General features: G+C 35.9%; 1 long non-coding RNA gene across 1 annotated transcript in view; it reads left to right on the forward strand.

Moving 5' to 3' along the window:
• LOC113931831 overlaps positions 1-16677 on the forward strand; it is a 46775-nt gene that overhangs the window by 18302 nt on the left and 11796 nt on the right. The gene's annotated exons all lie outside the window — the stretch shown is intronic.

Genomic DNA, 16677 nt, shown 5'->3' on the forward strand with positions numbered 1-16677 from the left:
AATTGAAGAAACTGAGTTAGATTCTTTAAGAGAAAAATAAGAATATGTCAAATTGGGCCTTATTACACACACACAATTCTGAGTCACCATTAAAAAAATAAAGGGGTTATAATAACAGTATGAATCATTTTGAAATATATGGCATAGACCTTTGAGCATGCAGGCTGAAAACTATTTTATGGAGAAGGTCATCCAAGAGGATACACATTCTGTAGGCAGGCTAGTTCTTCAGGGAGAGAATGAAAGAGAGAAACACACACACACACACACACACACACACACACACACACACAGATGGATATATGCTGGGTCACATGCACAGTTTTTCCTTCCAGACTTACCAATTAAATGCCTGTCTGGAGTAGAATGAATAAGAGGGAAGAGTATTATGCTAGTGTGCTAGTGGAGTCTCTACACATGAAAAGTCAGGAACAAGAGAAGGAACTTTTCCCCATAAAGATATGCATGAAAGAAATAAAAGGCAGTAGAATATACAGTAGAAAAAATAATAAAATACAGCTTTAGAGTAAAAAAAAATCCCATCTTCTATTCTTTATCTAAATTAATATTCTTAAAGACAGCTAACAGATAACCTATATATATATGATCAAAAGGAGAGAGTTCTCCACAGGGATGAGTCATGACCAAAGGTTGAAGTGATTGCCAGAAGTTTCCATTCAGAGCCGTGGGTAAAGAGCCCTTGGAGATTTGCACCAGAGGCAAATTCCCTTTATTCCCCGCCCCCCCCCACCCCAGGGCTGAGCTATAGGGTTCCAAACTGCAGAGAGTAAAGTAAATTGATCCTTCACCCAAGCCATCCCCAAGAAAATTGCTTCTCAAGCTTCTGCCCACCCTTCTACCAACCATTCAATTCTGGTTTCACCATCAAATTAAACATGTCCTTTTAAATAGAAGATTCTATTCAGTGTTTCTAAAAAGGCTCCTTCTAAAACCACCTCACTATCCTAATACTTAAAACAGGGCATGGGCAAATATCTAGAAAAAAATTTTTTGTCCTATGAAAAGTTTTGTTATCTGAGATTCATATTTGTTGAAATTCTTCCACAAATACTTAAAATTGTGATCACAGGACGAATACCTCTCTAGCCAAGTCATTTCACCATGTAGTATTAATTAACTGTTGCAGATATCGGAAACAATTTTGCCCAAAATGTTGATGGAGGTGTGGGATTCTCTCCTATTCTCCCCCATTGTCTTCTATTCTCAGCCTTTCCATTGATATCAACCCTTTGCCTCCTGGGGCAGCTACCAGCGGATGCGGCCATAGCAGAAATAACCTTCAAAGTTGCTGCTTTTCAGCACAGACATTCTAGAGATGCAATAGTGACTACTGGGGTTGCCAGTCCTGAGTGTTGGAATAATTTGAGTACAAAGGTGAAGCCAATGCATCCAACAGATCTTTACTGACCTAGTTCTAAAATAATTCTAAGAGGGAGTCTGTGACAGGATTTGACAAGGAATTATATGGCAAAACCTACCTGAAGAGGGTGGTTGGTATTCATATAGCCATCTTTAAGACATCCAACCTTCTTGTAGCAGTCAGTGTTCTCCCTAAAAACAGAACAAATAGGGTTTGCCTGTTACCCACTTGTGTTTGTGTGCATGCCTGTGCGTGTGTGTGTGTGTGTGTGTGTGTGTGTGTGTGTGTGTGTAGACATAAAAAAAAAAGAGAGAGAGAGAGAGAGAGAGAAAGATTGATTTTAAGGAATTGCTCATGCAACTGAGGAGGCTGACAAGTCTGAACTCTGTAATATAGGCCAGCAGGCTGGAGACCCAGGGAAGAGTTGCAGTTTGGATCTGAAGGCAGTCGGCTACAGAATTCCCATAAAACACCTCGGGTTTACAGAGGCATTTATTCAATTTTCACATTGGGAGTACTCTATTCTGGGAATCCCATGTAGCTCATTTGTAAACACATGGTTCCTTCCCTCAGCCATGAAACACTTGCTACATATCAGGTAGTGAGGGGTGATTTGGTCATTCTAGGATTACAAACAGAAAGTATGGCAGGCGCAGATTTGCATTTTAGAAGGAGAATGCAGGCATCGGTTCAGATGAGGTAATGTTGTATTTGCCAAAAATTAAATAATGATCCAAGCATGAACTCTAACTTGTGTTTTTCCCAGACGGTTTACCCTCTAAACAAAACACTAAAACACGCAGCCATTTATTTTCCTCTTTATTTTGTCCTCATTTACACATTTGGAGCACATGCTTAAGTCAGTGTAGGTAGTTTCAGGCTAAATATAATTTTATTCCTGAAAGTGTAAAAAGCAAATGCAGCTCCCATAAGGAAGAATTCTAGGTTGTTAATCTTAAGAGCATGTGCCTGGTCACTAAGGGGCTGATGGTGGCTTGGGTCTCCCAACACCTATGTACCTGCTGTGCCTTGCTCAATATCCACTTCGCACAGGAACATTGACATTTTTCATTTGAAAATGATGCTATATAAAGTGTAAGATGCTTTCAGATGTGGAAAATGCACAATGCTGACATTCTAACTGAAAGTAATATTCCCTTCCTTTGCCACATATTTGCTAGTAATGCAACGGATCATGAAAGCTATAGTGAAATTATAAATTGCACATGGAAGATAAAATGTTGACTCTTACTAGAAATATAAAAATGGAAGAACGGTATTACCCTAAGGTTTCTCAGCAAGTTTGCCGTGTTTATATTCACTGCTTACACAAAACATGAAAACTGTCTCAATGTGCATATGTAAGCATGCATTGTACCACATAAGCAAAGATCTGATCCTGTTAACACACTTCCGATGTGAACTAATGTATGTGGCCATTTCCTAATTCACTGCGTATAAAGAATGGTTTAAAAAATTTATGTAATTTGGGGCACCTGGGTGGCTCAGTCAGTTAAGCATCTGCCTTCGGCTCAGATCATGATCTCAGGGTCCTGGGATTGAGCCCGCATCAGACTCCCTGCTTAGAGAGGAGTCTGCTTCTTCCTCTCCCTCTGCTGCTTCCCTGCTCGTGCTCTCTCTCTCTCTCAAATAAATAAAATCTTTAAAAAAATTCTGTAATTTTTTTTCTTTTTTTTCTCTTCAAGTGCTCAAGGCTGGATATGAGTACATTACCTGTGATAATATATGATTATTACTTATGAATTTTCTAATCCATTGAGATCATTGAAAATTTCATTTTGTTTCAAAATGCAAAACTGGGGAAAACTGGAAATTTTTAGTTTTTTTAAATGCATATTTTCAAGTATATACGCAAGTGCATTTAAATGTAGGCCTTACTATGTATTAGAGTTAGTATATTCTTATACAGAGAACTTAAGTGTATAAACGGTCATAGCCTACAGTTTCCCATTATTATGTTCCTATTGTTTTGTTTTCCATATACCTCCCTAGTTCATTTATGCTATTTCCTTCTACTGAAATGATTTTTTCCCTACTCTTCTCCAAATGTCCAAAGTCGCCCAACTCACTACCTTCTCCAATACACCGCCCTATCTATCACTGCTGGGCTTCATCTCTTCTTTAAACCCTAATAATCTTTCAGCTCTATGGCTCTCAGGGCATGTAACACTTTGCTCCTTGTGTTATTGTCTTTTCATCCTTAGAAGACCAGTCCTTGAAGGCAGGATCCCAATCACTCAGCAGAGTGCCTTTAATCTAGTAGGTGCAAAGTGAGTATTTGTTGAAATGCTGAATGGATGGGTGAGGACTTAGAAAACCCCTGCAGAAATCAAGAATTGGTTCTAAGAATGAAAAAGCTCTAGCAATTTTAAGAGTCCTAAATTTTCTCTGTCCAAATTGTAATAATCAAATGGTCCCAATTTTCTTTATAAGTTGAATACAAAAACAGGAATTGAGGGAATCAGATAGGAGTTGTAGGATTTTATCATATAAATTGCATTTCCTTTAATTCCCGTGACTTTACAAATGTGACCAATAAATGGCCAGCACTGAAGACAATGGTTACTTTTACAGATTTTAATGAGACCCTAAGTATTAAACCTTAAAAATACAGATAAAGAACTCATCAAAGAATAAACCGTGAGAAATAAATGAATCACAGAGAGATACCATTGTTAAGATTAGAAGAGGTGACTGTGGAATACAAGAAAAAGATGGAATCTTAAGAGATTTTATGGCTTATATACCTCTAAGACTGCCATCCATTCATTCTGTTATTCAACACATATTTATTGAGTACCTATATTTTAAGTCTTAATGTGCTTAAACAAGCACATTCTCTACTTAACAGTAAATGCACCTATGAAATCAGTAAGGTGACAGGCAATAAGTGGGATTTGAAATTTTATATAAGGCTGTCAAGGAAGACCTCTATGATATGGTGGTATTTGAGCTAACTATTGAATGAAAGGGTGGTGGGAACAATACGAATATTCAAAGAAAGCTTTTTAGACCAGGGCACAGCAAGAGCAAATGCCCTGGGGAATGAATGTGATTAAGGTGCTTGAGGAAGAATAAGGAGACCATTAGAGTTAAAACAGAGTCAACGAAGGAACAGTGGCAAGAGATAATGTGTGGGTGTGGGGTGGGGAGACCTCACAGGGCTCTTGCAGGACGTGGTTATGATTTGGGATTTTATTCTGAGTGAAATGGGAATTTACTGGAGAGTTATGAGCAGTGGACTTAATGTGATTTGGCTCTAACCCTAAAAGGGACACTCTGTCTTCTGTATGAAGAGCATGTTAGGCTAAAGAGGTGGTAATGTGTAAGGACGAAGCATGGAGAGCAGTTAGGACATGGTGGCATTAATCCAGGCAAGAGAGGCAGGTGCCTTGTATTAGGATGGTAGCAGTGGAGGTGGTGAGAAATAGCTGGATTTTGGATATATTTTAAGATAGAACATAGATCAAATTATTCGTTCAGATTTTTACTAAGTAGGGTTCTACCAGATGTCAATGAAAGAAAAGTCTCTCTTCTAAGAGACCCCATGATATCATGTTTATCATGGCAATTGTTTTCCTGCTTACTCTTTGGGGAGCTCATCTGTTAGGCCTAATCCCAGTTCTCAAAGAAGCCTGAGTGACATGCTTTGTGTCAGAAGTGAAGCCAGACCCCTGAGCTCCAAAGCTACTCTTCCTTCCACTATATTTCACATTTTCCCAGTTTTCTTCTGCATACCCAAGAAAAATTTTGACCTAAAAGACCATATGTAAAGTATTTTTAGCATTAAGAAATATCCTGAATATTGACTACATGGTTCGCTTCATAAAAAACCATTAGTATTTTCTTTTCAAAAGATTATTGTAGTGAATTTTTTATCAATGCTTTGAATTTTGTAGGCCCAAAACAATGATGCAATAATTCATATTTGAGTGATTTTTAAAAGGCACTCAATGTGGGGGAATGCTTACATTTGATTAGTGATATTTTCTTTGTTTCTTTGTTTTTAATATGTGTGTTTAAAATTTTTTTTTTAAAGATTTTATTTATTTATTTGAGAGAGAGAGAGAGAATGAGAGATAGAGAGTACGAGAGGGAAGAGGGTCAGAGGGAGAAGCAGACTCCCCACTGAGCGGGGAGCCCGATGCGGGACTCGATCCCGGGACTCCAGGATCATGACCTGAGCCGAAGGCAGTCGCTTAACCAACTGAGCCACCCAGGCGCCCCGTGTGTTTAAAATTTAAATGTTATTGAAAGCAGACCTGAAGATACCACTTAACAAACTATTTTTAAAAAGTAAAAATATAAGTGTCTTTCTGGTCTTGACTATTGACATAGTTTTTATTGTGAAATGTTAGCCAAGGAACTATTTATTTTAATTCTGAGAAATTTCTCGATCATCTATGCATTTACTTTAAAATATTAACGAATCAGCTAACAGGTTTTATTGTAATGATAGTATTGTGCTCAACAATACTTTTTACTGGACCATTAGGGTTCTACCTCATTCTTTTTTTCCTGTTCTTGAGTAAGAGTTGAAGTATTCTTAGAGAGTCTTAGCTGCTATTATATTTAGACTGCTACAGCATGATGCAAATGTCCATATTTTAATCAGGAAATATGGACATTGACATTAAAAAGTCTTCCCCCTCACATTCTTGTGAGTCATTTTTCCTCCACAAGATTCTTTTCTGCATATTTCTACTAGACCCACACCTGACTTAAATAAACTCTCAGCCTCTTGAGTCGAGCATTCATTTCTCTCTCTTCTCCGTCCTTTTCCTCTGAAAACTCAAATAGAGTTTAATGCATTGTGCATCTTTTGATGGTCCCTAAAATGCCTGATATTCAAGCCAAGAGATGGGAAGAATAACAGAGAATTGGACACAGACCTTGCTTTCTAAAGTCTTGACTCCTACATAATCATTTTAAATGATCTAAGGAAAATCTTGCCATTTGCCTTCAGAGGCTAAATAATTGATACCTGGTGACTCCTACCAGTTGCTTATTCTTAAAGGAGAAAAAAAAAGAGCATTTTGTCCAGTGTCCAAAGGAAAAGAAAATTTTTAACCTTTTTCTGTCCCATCAAAGGTAAGTTTCACCATCTCCTTTAAGATAGTTTCCCTTTGGATCTCTTTTTTTATTTTATTCCTCAATGTTGTGCTCACCTTTGATCATAGGAGAATTTGCAGATGTAAGTAAGAAAACTGAAGAGCATAAGAAACAGGAAACATCAACCATCTTCTACCAGGGTTACTCATTCCATGCATATTTACTGGACTAAGGATATATTAAAATACAGAAAGGAACAGGGTTTGTTTAAGTCACCAAGGGCATTCAAGATGGCACTATATATTGGTTAGGTATAGAGTGTCTTGGTCAGTTGGTGTCCAAGGCCCCTTCCAATGAAAATCTTCCATGTTCCCATACAGATGTTAAGGGGAACAAGTGATTTTTTTCCTGTCTTAGGAGATGCTATAATGGATGCATGTAGATACAGTGTAAGTAGGATAGAATAATTTATCCTCTCAGAGTCACTGATGCTCAACCTTATCTTTCTAAAAATTGGATTGATTGAAAGCCAGGCATGCTTAAACCCTGATTGCATATTTTAGATGTTTTCAAAAGATTATGTAAGAGTAGAAATTGGAATGTATTATCCTCTGTGCCTTCAATTTAACGTTCTGTTCTGTTTTCAATGAGTGTACTAAATATGATGAAAGATTATAATGAAATAGCTATTTGGTAGTTTTGTTAGGTTCCAGGGCCCCAAATTTTCTAATCCCATTAACAAAAAATACATTGCCCCTCAAAGCCACAAATATCTCAAATATTTAAGTTTTATGAAACTAATAATTAGCATTAGAAATATTTTCTCATACTTACAATATAACCAAATAATTTTTTCTTGAAATTATACATGGAAATTTAGTAACATAATACAAAAAATAAAGAAGTTCTCTTTTTATACTATATTGACAATAAATTTCGTAATCTACAGTGCTATGTAAGAGCTAATTATAAAAAATATTGCTGCATTATATATAATTAACATTGTGTGTTATGCTGAAAGAAAAACAAAGGTTGAATGGTTTTTCTTAAAAAACATTGTTAAAGGAAGAATTTTTATTATCTGAAATTATAATTCAAACTCGTATAGCCAAGTTTGGCTTGATCGCTATATACTGCCATAGAATTTACAAGAGAAAGTGCAAGACTTACCAAAAAGAAAAGAAAATCTGTGGTTTTCCTGTTCAATACATTTTTTCCCGAAACATGTACATGGCTGTTGATTCTTTTCCCACCCTGTGAAATGGAGAAGCCAATGAAGAAATAGGGGCTACCAAATAAACGGCACACACCCTGTTTCTATGAGCAATAAATGCTTATTTAGGGAATGAAAAAAACAACAGAAACAAGCAGAGCTGATTTGTGTCCCATTCTCTATGTACAATTTGACATGCCTATTTATCACACTTCAATAAAAGTGAGCTGAAAACTTTAGGGATATTGTATCCTATGCAGAATGGAAATGTAGACTGAACATCCGTCCCTGAAAGTTGCACACACATTGTTCTAGTTCCCTTTCATGGAAAATTTATGTACCATGTTTTTAAAGTTTCAATAAACCTTTTATCTGGAAGCAAATAAAATTTAACAAAATTCATGATGCATACTTAGGTTTTTTAAGTAATCTATAAGAAAATTCACAGGTTCTTGAAACACCAGGAATTCTCTTTAAGCAATACCATTCAGATTTTTTTCATTTAAACTTTTAAAATGCAAATTATTCTTTAATGTTATTTTTATCCTTAAATATCCACAGATTTTGTAAAGCAGAATAAATTCAGCTTCTGAATATATTTTGGATGAAATATATTCTACCTGTTAAGCTACCGAGACAAACTTCATGTTTTTACTTTCTTTTTTTTCCTTTTTTCCTTTTTACACTTTTTTTACTTGAAATTTATACACATAATTTCCTCTCTAGCAAGGCAAATTTGGTTTTCCTTGAAGGAGTACTACATGTAACTGGTAGGAAAAGAAAATGAAAGAGAATAATATGTGTGAAGTGGCATAATAATTCACCATTTGCTCTTATCGTAAGGCAAAAACTAGAAAGGTTGATTTTATATCTTAGGCATGTTCTGTTGTTTATTACAGAAGAATCAGCATTCCTGGTATTTATAGACCATGTACATGTCCAGTCCTGACCTATATTTATACTGCAAATAAAATTTTAATTGTTGCTTCAATGTAAGTGCCTTTGCAACCACCATTTATTCATGCTTGGGTCTTTAAAAACAGCTCTTCGATCTTAATAGTTTCTGCTGCTAGCACATTATTAACAAAATAACATGTTTCCCATCCATAGGTTCAGTGTATATTGCAGGGTGCATGCTTAGAAAGACAACAGCAATAAGAAATATGTTGAGGTGTGCTAACTCAAGCACAAAAAAATGCAAGACAAAAAGAGCTCTAGAAACCTGGCTGAAGTTTGGAAGAATTTTCTTGTTTGAGAAGAGTGGGATAGTTTTAGAGTTTTGTTTGATGATAACAACGAGGCTGAAGAGGGAGCAGGGAGGGGGGTGTTGAAACTGCTAAATCCTCTGTTAGAGAATTGGACCAGTACCCCAACTGTTTCCTAGCTCTTCAGCAAATGGTGTGAATGGAGATTGCCCAGCTCACACCTGACAGTCACAGCAGAAATTTCCCAGGTCCTACTGGAAATTTGCTAGGTACCAGGTAGACCACAGGAGCTATTAAAGATGTTAGAAGGCCAGAGTCACCAAGCAGTCAAGAAATAATTTTGCCACCTTCCATTCATATCCATGTTTTATCTCTTTGAAATACCTTTTAGAGAAAATTTACAAAGGACTACATATATAAATAAATACATACAAAAGAAAATAAAAAAGGGAAAGGCAGAAGTTAGGAGATAGATTTTCAGTGTTTCCTGAGGCAGGTTCCTAAAATGCAAATAAAAGCTAGAAAACAGTGTGACAGAGAAACCATCAAACATACATTTATATGATGAACAAACAGAAGAGTGAAATTCACATACCATGCACAAACCACTTGAACCAAAAGATGTTACTATTAGAAAATTTACACAAGTTTATCTTTGCTTTATCTATATTAGCTCTTTGATCAAAGTATTGCTCCAAGCCCAGTATAATACCGAGGTTCATATCCATAATATTTTTTTCCTTCCAAATCGCATTTTCAGGATATGAAATTTTAGTTAGTCCTTTCCTACATAAGCAAGATGATTTACTGACTGTGATAATTATGTGCTGAGCTCATTGTTGCTCTCTTAATAAATACACCAAATTTTCCCCATCAGGTTCATCTAAAAACTAGTAGTACATTGTGCTCTGATGGAGTCAAAGAAAGGAAGGGAAAGTTAATCTTGCCAGGCATTGGTAATTCTATTCAACCTAACCTACCTGAGAAATAGATGTAACCAGATCTTGGATGGCTCTGCGATCATTTCTTTGAACAATGTAACTCATATCATCTATATGATCTTTAGGAAGAACCATTTCCAACAACAACTTTTAATTTTATGACATGAATGTGTACAATAATGAATTTGCCTGTGAACATGATTATTTTTAAGTTTATCTTCATTGTTTCCATAAAAATTTATGGTTAATAATCAAAAGTTTATAGTTTATACTTAAAAGTCTTCCAAGAAGATCCTTACCTAAGAATTTTGGAAAAATATTTTATATTTTTCAAAGCATCAATTTGCAAATGGCATAACCTAGTACTAAACCTGCTGGGCTTTACTTTTCTTTCTCTAAGGATCTAACAAAAGAGAACTGTGATGGCATTTTTTGAAGTTTGGATTTACTAATTTGTTTTTCTTACAGAAAATATTCTGAATGACTGGCATATTCCTATAATTAACATATGTAGTCCACCCTATACTTAACAAAAATCCAAATAAATATGCTTTAAATTTAATCATTTTAAATTTGTACGCACTTTTCTTGCTCCTCTACAAACTTATTACATTTTACAGCTTAGAAAATATCTTACTTACATTTGCAATTAACAAAGCTTTACCCTGATACTTTTTTCAATTCATTTTTTTCTTTAAATTCAAGATATTCATTTTGTGGGTTTCAAATTCCACAGTGAATATAAGATTGTGGAGATAAAGTGTGGCATCCTTCTTTTCCACACCCATGTATATATAAAATATGAGAATTCACATTTATTTTTAATTAGACCCAAACAGCTCTGAGTATAACCCTTCTGCTTTAAATTTATATTTACTGCAGATTTTGCTAAGAAAAAAATTAATTTGGCTTTTAGCTCCTAGTTCAGTTACATGGGTGTATATTACCCATGGACAAACACCTCTGACCCTAAAACCCAGGCACTTTCCATTCTCATTTTTCTAACGTTAAGATGACACTCACTGGGTGCTTACCAGGAAAATACATAACTCTGGCTATGTGACACAGTTTAGGTTTCTTTTATTACACTAGAGTAGTCAAAATACATCCTTTAATTTGCTATATAGTACATCATAAAAACATTTCCTCACTTTTGCCATCATTCTTTATTTTCCTATTCATCTTGCAAAACCAGAAATAGACATTTGATAAAGCTTAATTTTGCATTTAACAGCTCTTGGATGGGTAATTATCTTTAAAATGTAATAAAACATTGTCACTTAAAGGATCGCCATTTATACCTAAAAATTAACTGCAAATTAAGTGGCTAATGCTGTTAAAAAAGAAAAAAAAAGAAATTCAAATCGAGTTCAGTGTTTCTAAGAAGCAGGGAAACCACGTATCATATCAGTTTGCTGCTTTCAAGGTCAGTACTAAGATCAGAGAGTCCCCACTGTATAATACAATTGGAAGATAAAGACACATTACTTCCCTGGGAAGCTTTGTCTGAAGCTTCAAGCACAAGTGGGTCAAGTTCCCAGTGATCCTTTGCGCCTGTCTAATTAATGATTGCTACATTTAGTTTGCCTGAGACTTTATGATGATATCCTCCCCTCCCACCCCCCCCCAAAAAAACCAAAAAAACAAAAAAACCTTACACACACCAAAATTACCCTGTTAGGTGTTCTCATTTCCAGAAGTTTGCAGTAAGAATAGCCTTTAAAAATCTTGTAACAATTTTTTTAAATTAGTTTCCTTCACGTATACTTGATTGTCTAGAAAATCTGTATTCCAAGAAATGATGATTTTTCTGCCTAAATGTTAAACACACAAATAACCTGAGATCACTTCAAATACTAATGAGTGGGAGAAATGATTACACTCTACAAACATGTGTTTAAATGGTCAGAATTCGCCTTGAAATGTAAAATTAATGATCATTTACTCTGGAGTTTTCTGTGAGTATTGCACAAGTTTGTGGAAATGGAGTCACTCTGGTATAACTATACAATGCTGCATTGTTTCATTTCCCATGTTTCTGTGTATACGTTACTGTTTCAGTTTCATTTGTCAGCAAATGTCTGTTTACTCCTCTTCCTGTTATTAATTATGGGAAACAGGTTTTCTTGAAATATATTAGAGATTCTTTTAACTCTTGTCCAGAAACTTCAAGGCAAGATATCGATGATTCCTTTAATGTCTGTACAAAGCCGGAAACTGAGTTAAAATATATTGTTGTCTCACAAAGCTTACAACTTCTTATCTCTCACAAAAAAAAAAAAAAAAAAAGAGGCAGAAAAAAAAAATCACAGCAGCTTCTATTCCTGTTACTAGACACCGGCATAACAGAGTTGGATACTTTCTTCATCAGCCACAGCTAATTGACTAACATAATCACCATGTGATTTCTGACCTCAAAAATGTTTCAAAGATCAACTCAAATAGTCAAGTGCTAAAAGACAATAAGATATATCCTAATGTAAGTGTATCCACAAAGAGACAAAAATACCGACCTTATTATTGGTGTATTACAAAGCTTTTTATACAGAAACATATGGTCAGTCCATCTAGTTCTCTGTCTTTGAAATAGGAGCAAATATACTTGCATGCATTAAAATCATAAAGGAGCCAAAACATCTGGAAGTTTTAGAAGAAAAGCAAAATAGTTATGGGAGGAAAGTCCAGATTAAAAAATGCAGATGTTTAATTGGGCTGTCAGTTATGTTACGAGGAAATAAGGGAAATAAGAAATAACCAGAAGCCACTGGTGGAAAATTAAAATAGTTTCATGAACCATTGCCAAGCTAAAAGCAATGAAATCGGTAACATAATATGGACAGGGGCTTTCCAAACTGAGATCTGAAAATGTTACCATGTGCAATTTTATAAATTAGCCATTTCTAAAAAATCTTTTTCATTAAAGCACAATAAAAGTTTTTCAGACTCTCCTCTCTCTCTTCGGTCATTAACATCGGGCAGTTATTCGGAGTTTGGCTTTCATCAATGACAAGCTCTCCCCCAACCCTCCTCACTCGGTTTCTAAGACCCTCTAATACTGCTGAGTGGCCAGAAATTACAGATGCAAGGAAAGCTGACAAATGCCTGCCAGACCCCTCCCCCAGTGCCTCGATAGTCAAAGCCCCTGCCAGAACATGCCTGAAAGCAGCGCACCGAGAGACAAAGACACAAAGATCCCATTTTCTCAGTGAAAATAGATTTCATGTGTAAAACACTAGTGAGAAAAAATTGAAAGCTGACACATATGTGCAATTTTAGAGAGGCAGGGCTGAATATTTCAAGAAGATTGAAATTGCATTTGATTGCATCAAAGCTTAACAAATGTTGTTTAACCTAAAAGTCTTTTCAGTCTGTAAAAAGACATTCAGTGGCAAGATATTTTATTTTTTTAAGCACATGGTTAAAAAGAAAAAAGAATCTTGAGCTCAGTGGAGAGATGTTGATTACATACTACTGTTGCATAAAAAATTAACACTGGCTCACATCACAGGGTCTACAAAATAAAGGGGGAAAGTTAAAAAAAAACCCTATTGAATCAAAGGGTTCAGAAAGATAATATTAAATCCTTATGAGTATGTTTCCTATAAAAAGAATCCCCTCCCAGCAGCCCCAGGGTATCATTACTGGAGAGGCAGCGAGTGGTTTATTAGAGATTCAAACCTTGGCATCTGAGCCTTGCCAAGCATGCAAGTTTTAGCTTGTGAGCCCAGGGCCCTTGGCTTGCATAGTCCCTTCTGGCATCTAACAGTGAGGGCCGTCTGGTTGGTCTCCACACGCCAGGCAGTGTGTGGGTGCAAAGGCTCAGACTGGGAGACAAAGGAAGATCATCATTTGCTATGGAAGGTCATGCTTCACGTGTTTCTTCCTACCTAAATTCATATATGCCAGCATAACATTTAGGGATGAAAGGAGAAATATGTGAAAAAAAAGAAGACATAACAAAATGAATCAGGGAATTAACCTATAACATATCTTCAAGTGATATTATAAATAAATATACAGAGAGAAAGAGGGCGAGAAAGAAAGAAGGAGAAAGACAGAAAGAGGAAGAGAGAGAAGGGAGAGAGAAAGTTCGAAGGTTTGACTTAGAATGATCTTTTCATGCACGGGAAAAAGCTTCTCCCCTCTACCTCCTTAGATTTTTAACTTTGGTGGGTGTTTGTATTTCTTTAACTTCATATACCATGCAAAGGCAATTCAGTTGTATATGAAAAGAAACTGTGAGGTCACTTTTATTTGTTTTTTTAAAAAATATTATTGAAGTGTAATTGACATACAATACCCTATTAGTTTCAGGTGTATGTCATAGTGGTTTGATGTTTTTATACATTATGAAATGATCCCCAGAATAAGTTTAGTTACCATCTGTCACCATAGAAAATTATTGCAATATTATTGACTATATTCCCTATGCTGTATATCACATCCCCATGACTTACTTATTTTGTTACTGTAAATTTATAACTCTTAATCCCCTTCACCTATTTTGCTAACCTAAACCATCCTCACTCTGGTAACCAACAAATTACCTCCTGTATCAATGAGTCTGTTTCTGTTTTACTTTGTTTTTTAGATTCCACGTGTAAGTGAAATCATACAGTATTTGTCTTTCTCTGTCTGACTTATTTCCTTTAGCATAATATCCTAAAGGTCCATCCATGTTGTCGCAAATGGCAAGATTTCATTCTTTTTTATGGCTGAGTCATATTCCTGTATAGGTATATACCACAGCTTCTTTTATCTGTTCGTCTGTGGATGGGCACAGCTGCTTCCATATCTTGACTATTGTAAATAATGCTGTGATGAACAAAGGGGTACATCTCTTCAAATTGGTGCTTTTATTTTCTTCAGATACTTACCCAGGAATGGAATTGCTGGATCATATGTATTTCTATTTTCAATTTTTTGAGGAACCTCCATACTGTTGCTGTACAAATTGACATTCTAAACAACAGTGTATGAGGATTCCCTTTTCTCCACATCCTCACCAGCCCTTGGTATCTTTTGTCTTCTTCACGATAGGCATTCTGACAGGTGTGAGGTGATGTCTCCTTGTGGTTTTGACTTGCATTTCCCTGATGATGAGTGATGGTGAGCATCTTTTCATGTGTCTGTTGGACATCTGTATGTCTTCTTTGGAAAAAATGCCTATTCAGGTCCTCTGCCTTTTTTTAAAATCAGATTGTAGAGGGTTTTTTTTAATATTAAGTTGTGCACATTCTTTATAATTTTGGATATTAACCTCTTATCAGATGTATGATTTGCAAATATCTTCTCCCATTCAGTAGGTTGCCCTTTTCTTTTGTTGATGGCTTCCTTAGCTTTGCAAAAATGTTTTAGTTTGATGTAATTCCATTTGTTTATTTTCCCTTTTGTTGCCCTTGCCTGAGGAGACTGCCCCCCACCTCAAATATTTCTATGGGACCAAAGAGCTCACTATGTTTTCTTCTCTCTCAAATTGAGCCTGCTTACATTCCCGTTGCAATCCTTTCAACAGCATGCTGTTCTTAAGAGATAGGTTCAATATTTGCAGAATACTTGGAATGGGCTTAATATATGTTGAAAAGCATTAGACCATTAACAGGTTAAAATGTAATTAGTAGTAGCTGTCAGGAGTTAGAGACCAAGAAAGTGTACTGGGAATATTTTAATTAAAAAAAAATTACAATAAAGTTTTTAAAACTTGAGAACACATTCTGTACTCTGCCACTCCCTTTCAAGCTCCCGCAGTTCTTAAATTCCTTTAGTCAATAGGAATATCAGAGAGAGAAAGAAAAGAAACTAACAAAGTACTTCATAATCTTAGATGACTGAGAGGAAAAATGAGAATATTAGGTTAATCCTATGACCACTAAAATGTTTTACACAAACTCTTAATTTCCACAACAATATTCATGTCAGGAAACATTCCAGCTCTCCTTCCCAGTCTAATCAAAATACTATACAGCATTTTGAACAAGATGTTCATAACATTAATTAATCAAACTGCTATTTCCATTAGGTTATTAAAAATAACCTAAATGTTCAAAGCATTCATCTATTTACTATCAAAAGGGAGTGTTCCACATATTTGAGAGTTGGGAGCATAATTACTTATGAGTATTCAGCCACTATAAGTTTAGTGAGTCTCTGAGCCTCAGTTTCCCTTTGTATAATATGAGGAATTTTGTCAATCATAGGAGATTTGGGGAGGGGGGATTAATCCACAAAAGCAGTGTTGGCCCCAAAATGCTAACATACATGTGTGCACAGTGGGAAGAGAGTGTAAAACTTTTGTTGTGTTTTAAAACTTTAAAGTTTAATATGAAGAGCAATCCCATGTCATTAATGGAGAAAGGAAGTCTCCGGTGAATTCAGTAAAATAAATCAGACAAAGGCTATGCAATCAGCACACCACGGACCGGTTAACTGATGTATTTGTACACATTTCAGAATATTTCTGTAATTTTGAATCTGATACTCTGCGATCTCAAATCTCTTAAAGTATATGTGACATATTTATATTAACTTTCTTCCCCCGTTAGTCATGTTTCTGCTAAGCGGATGTGCACAGAGTAGCTGAGTGAGCCAAAGTGAATCCGCATCAGGTCCCAAACCCCAAACAGAAAATGAGCTACCTTTGGCCCCACCCCTCACCGCCAAGCCCACTACGTTGGCCTCGCAAGACTTCAGAACAACAGTGAGGAGGATGTGTGAAGTTTTTCAATACACTTCCTAGCAGTACCAGCCAACAGGGTCACTCAGGCCTCTTCCGTCGCCTCCAAGCCCACTACGTTGGCCTCGCAAGACTTCAGAACAACAGTGAGGAGGATGTGTGAAGTTTTTCAATACACTTCCTAGCAGTAC

The sequence above is a fragment of the Zalophus californianus genome, chromosome 10, assembly GCF_009762305.2.
Source record: "Zalophus californianus isolate mZalCal1 chromosome 10, mZalCal1.pri.v2, whole genome shotgun sequence".
In the NCBI taxonomy this organism is placed as follows: Eukaryota; Metazoa; Chordata; class Mammalia; order Carnivora; family Otariidae; genus Zalophus; species Zalophus californianus.